The following is a 5,214-nucleotide window of genomic DNA, read 5'->3' on the forward strand; positions in this document are numbered from 1 at the left end:
CGCCAGGAACGAACGCTGCAGCCCCCAAGCCGAGCGGCGAGTCTCGGCGGGCGGGCGGGCGGCGCTTCAGCCCCGACACACACACACAGCCACGCTTGTGGCCACCGAAAAATGGAGAGCGGCTACAAGAGAGGAGAGGCATTTTCTTTCCGTTAACTGAATTGTTTCCTACCTCCGGGTTCCCGACTCGCTACTCCTCTCACTCCGCTGCTCTCCGGGATCCGCCGCCGCCGCTGCATCCAATCGCCTTCTCCCCCCCCTCCCCTTCCGCAGCCAGCCCAGCCGTTCCTCCTCCTCTCCGCTTCAAAATGGCGCCAAGCGCTCTTCGGCGGCTGCTCCAATCGAACCGCCGCGGACAGCAGCCGTGGGCAGTCAGAGTGCGGCGTGGGTGCGCAGCGCCCCCTGCCGACCAGATGGCGCCGCGCGCGTGCGCGCCCGGCCATCGGGCTCCTCCTTCGCCCCGCCCCATCCGGGCGCGCGCACGCCCCGCCCCGCCCTCGCGCGCGCAGCCACTGGGCTTGCCGCCGCAGTCGGGGAGGTGGCACCTAGACGCGAGCTGTTGGCGAGCCGGGCGCTTCTGCGACTTCTTAGACGTCCACCAGGCTATTACCTGTCTCTTACATTTTCCATAGGTGTTGGACAATGTTTGAAACACTGACATTCAGCACTGATGGTGTACTATGTAAATAAAACTGGTATTACTCACTACTTTGCTCCTTGTGTACGCCGATCTAATAGTCTCAAAATGCCAACAGATAGTTTGTCTACACTCCGTGTGTTACGTCGTTACTAAATCCCACCGCTTTCCAAATTTCAGAAATTGTTTAGTAGGTGACGGTGAAGGGAGGGACACTGTAATTCAGTCTGTAACAGCATTCCTAAATTACTTTCGTCTTGTGTGAACTGTCCTCATTTTGTGAGAGTAACCTGGAGACCCCAAGGACGCATGCTGGGGGGGCTGGTTTCTTCCCCTTCACATCGGGAAGGGAGGTGCCAGGCTTCCTCGCGCAGCTGTAGGGCCAGGTGGGCCCTGCCTCTATGTTTGGGGAAGGTTTTCTCCTCGACCAGGCCCCTGCCAGAGCTGGGGAAGGGACTGCTTTCTCCTTTTACTTCCATCAATAGCATCCCAACTGTGAAGAAGTTTCCCCTGATACGAAGTATTTGTTACTGGAACTTTGTTTCAGGGAGAATTTGTTTCAACAAGGAACAAATAAGATGTGAATTAACGGATTATAGTAGGATATTTAACAATTGAAACAGCAGCTGTGTAATGCTAGTAAACAAACTAATGTAATGTGGTAAAAAAGAAATATCATAAAATTCCATCAGGGCAGCGCACCAAGAGATACTGAAACCTGTTCTTCTCCCTTTCCCTGGGTTTTCTGAAAGGTGCTTCAGCCTGCTCTAGTGCTCCCTGGGCTTGTGTTAGTCAATTCGACTGTCTAGGAGTTTGCTGTGGAGTACTGCAGGGTTCATCCCTTTCACTCACTCATTAATGAAGTGTGCTGTGAGTTCCTTCTGACCCTTTTTTAAAAGTTGTCTTGAGAAATTTCCTATTTTTCATCATTGTTCCTTTAACATAGTCCTGTGTGGAAGAGGAATTGGATGTCTAGATCTAGAAAAACTCTTCCCTATCACTTTATTCTATGATCTTTCTTGCTTTGCACGCTTCAATTCCCAAACCTCCAAAGACAGGGAGCAAGAAAGTTTAAAAAGAATAGAAGAATGAGAGCAAGAATTTGTGTCTAAAAAGTTCACTGCTCTTATCCCCACTATTTGGCACCTAGAAGGTGCTTGGTAAATATTTCTGTTGAATGTGTGAATTGTTTAGGGATGTCGTTCTACTTCTTATATGTAGCAGTGACTCTGGAAATGGCTAAAGATGTCATGTCAACCTCATGAGCACTTTCACCAGTTTCACCATTATCTCTTTCTATTAGAAAATGGCACGTCCTGCTCTTCAATAATGATGCCCGAAATACACATTGTCACCTCAGGTTACCGGCACCACAGGATTGAACCCAAGAAAAAGAGTACTCAGGAGATAACCTTGGAAAGAGCTACATGGTAAGTGGCAAGGGGGCGGTTACATTAGGACAGAAGAAAAACTCAATGACTTCCATAAAGCTTAGTTTCTAAAGAAAGGGTAACTTTTATACAATAGCAAATAGAGTTACAGAAATCAATGATTATAACCCTTCATTTAAAGCAATGCTGTTTAGGAAAACTGGAATCTGAAATTGCTATTAGAATAAACATAATCTTCTGTGTTTGGGGATTCAAAAAAAGTCAAATTGTAACTCATCAGACACAATATTATTGGATACGGCATCATTTAAGACAGGTAAGAACATGAACCATAAGAAACTCAGTTGTGCATGCTGTCTACTCTGAGAAAGAGAAATTATGTGGGAATTTGGTGAAAATGATAATTGATATAAATGTGGTTAGGAGAATTGTCTTTGAGTATGAAGAACTACAAATCTAGTCCCCACTGGCACTGTTCTACATTGCTGCTATAGCAAATAGCAAAAAGTTAGTGGCTTAAAACAACACAAATTTATTATGCCACAGTTCTGTAGTTCAAAGGTTTGGTACATGTCTACTTGGGCTAAAATCAAGATTTTGGCAGGGCTGTGTTCCTTTGCCTCATGTCCTTCTCCCTCCATCTTTAAAGCCATCCCGTTAGCATCTGACCTGTTTCCATTGTCATGTCTCTTTCTCTGACTCCCTTTTGCCTCCCTCATCCACTTTTAAGACTTTTGTGACTACACTGGGCCTGTCAGGATAATAAAGAATAATCTCCCCAATTTAAGATCAGCTGATTAGTGGTCTTTATTACTCTTTACTGTGTAATATAACATAGTCAAAGCGTTCTGGGAATAATAATGTGAGTATCTTTGGAGAGAATATTATTCTCCCTACAGCACTCATATTTGGGTTATCTGGACTTTGTTGGGTTTGTTGTTTGTTTGTTTCCCTGCATAGGTTCTAAAGTTCAGGTTAAAGAGGTTAGGAAGTTGGAAGTCATCAGGAATCCACATGAACAGTGCTAAATACATCCCCACTGCACTTCCTATGTCTTGAATACAGCCTCACTGCACAACAGCGAGATTTTCAAAAAGCAGTCAGAAACGTGTCGTACGTAGTAAAGCATGCTGGGAAGCTAGTTAGTAAATGAGGGGACTAGGTCCTATCCAGGCAAAAACTATTACCCATTTGGTATGATTCAAGATCTGTTCCAAAGGTTAACCAACCCCAAAATATGCCTGCTACTAGTCTGCCATAGTGCTACAATTCCCACTAGACTAATTTCTTAGGTTAAAACACTGGATTTTCAGAAAGTAAGTGGGAATGTGATTACGTTCCTTAAAAGAGATAACACATTAGCCATTTCTATCCATTAGCAGAGACTAACCATGGCAGAAATTAACTTTGTGGTATGTTAGGCAATAGGGAATCAGGTGAAGCACTGTGATCATCTCCAAGTCCCTGTAGTGGTCTCCTACCCATGACATTACTACCAATGAAAGATAACAGAAGGACTTTTTTCCCTCACTCTCATTTAAGACTCAGCCCCTGGCACCTATAATTCATCCTTCCATAATTAATCCCCTGTATGTGGTGCTGTGCCCATCTTTTGATCCTCTTTGCAACACAAATATTCCTGAAAGGATGCCACCCACCCCCACCCACCACCCCGCAGTCCCAGGACAGTGGTTTTCAACTGGAGCAAAGTGAAAGAATACCAAAATCACCTGGGAATTTCTGTAAACTAGATCTTCAGAAAACATGTTGGAATGTGTTTGATAGAACTTTTTAAAGAGTTTCAAAGATAGATGACAGAGATTTTTTTTTTAAGATACCTTTATTGGTTTTTTATTGTTGTTATTGCAGTTTTTGGCCAGGACTGGGTTTGAACCCACCACTTCTGGTCTATGGAGCTGGCGCCCTACTCCTTGAGCCACAAGTACCACCCAATGACAGAGATTTTTATGTAAAACATCACATCTTGAGTTGCCATCCAAAGAGAGATTTGTGGTTAGTAAAACATCTATCATCAATTCAATTTCAGGAAATAATAAAGAAATATGGAACCAGGAACAATTTCACTTGAAAAGTAATGACAATGAATATTGTCATTCAAATATTTGAATATTTGTGCAAAGGCATATGAATTCCTACAATATGATAACATTTCACATATATTCACATGGAAACACAAATCAATGGTCTTTATTTCTGTACAGTTTCAAAAACAGCATTCCAGTGTAAGATGGCTAAAAAATGTAAAAAAAAAATTGCTCAGTCTCATGTTTGTTTTCCAGGCAAGCAGTCTATTTGGGGATATACGACAGTAACTCACTCTATACTAAACCAAGTTTGTATCACTTTTTATTCCAAATAAATTAACTGGATTCTTGATACTGACTCTTCATGAATATGTAAAAAGCACACTTTGTTTTAATACAGAAATTCTATTTCTTCTTCTGATTTTACTGTTTAGTAAAAGCAAGACTTGGCAATATTTAAAGATTAACTTTATACAACAGCCAGCAGATGGAGCTGTTGAAAAATGTTAAAATTCCCGGGGGTGGGGGGGGAGTTTGTTGTTTTTGTTTTTTTCTGAAATAAAACCAGTGTAGAGGTACGTTTTAATATTTTACTGTGAAAATAATGTCCTCACTATAAAGAAATCTAGAAATGCAATTAATATCCAAAAAGATCTCACAATTATGCCATTAGAGAAAATTACTTTTACTACTTTGATATGTATCAGCCCAAATATATTATAGCCTCGGCGCCTGTAGCTCAAGTGGCTAAGGCAACAGCCACATACACCAGAGCTGGAGGGTTCGAATCCAGCCCAGGCCTGCCAAACAACAATGACAACTACAACCAAAAAATAATCAGGCCTTGTGGTGGGCACCTGTAGTCCCAACTACTTGGGAGACTGAGGCAAGAGAATCGCTTAAGCCCAGGAGTTAGAGGTTGCTGTGAGCTGTGATGCCACAGCACTCTACCCAGGGCAACAGCTTGAGGCTCTAGTCATATCTTTACATTTGCATTTTGTTCTATAAAATGAAATGTTTTGTAAAATATATATGTGTGTGTATATCTACACCCACACACACATATATGCCATCTCTCCTTAAAGATTTTTTCACATAGGTAGAGAAATCTCTAAGGATGGTATTTAAAATATTGCAACTG

The 5,214-nt window shown here is 42.5% G+C and overlaps 1 protein-coding gene across 7 annotated transcripts in view; it reads right to left on the reverse strand.

Moving 5' to 3' along the window:
- The window catches only part of PDS5B (PDS5 cohesin associated factor B), a 184,207-nt gene extending 183,869 nt beyond the window's left edge, over nt 1–338 (reverse strand). For 6 of the 7 annotated variants that reach the window (XR_002775804.1, XM_023519272.1, XM_023519271.1 and 3 more), the window contains exon 1: nt 173–338. The gene's annotated coding sequence lies outside the window, so the exon portion shown is untranslated. The remainder of the gene's footprint in view (nt 1–172) is intronic. The other variant, XM_023519268.1, reaches the window with a different exon arrangement.
- Between the last annotated feature and the right edge of the window lie 4,876 nt (nt 339–5,214).

The sequence above is a fragment of the Otolemur garnettii genome, unplaced genomic scaffold, assembly GCF_000181295.1.
Source record: "Otolemur garnettii isolate 467f Iridium unplaced genomic scaffold, OtoGar3 scaffold00167, whole genome shotgun sequence".
Lineage (NCBI taxonomy): Eukaryota > Metazoa > Chordata > Mammalia > Primates > Galagidae > Otolemur > Otolemur garnettii.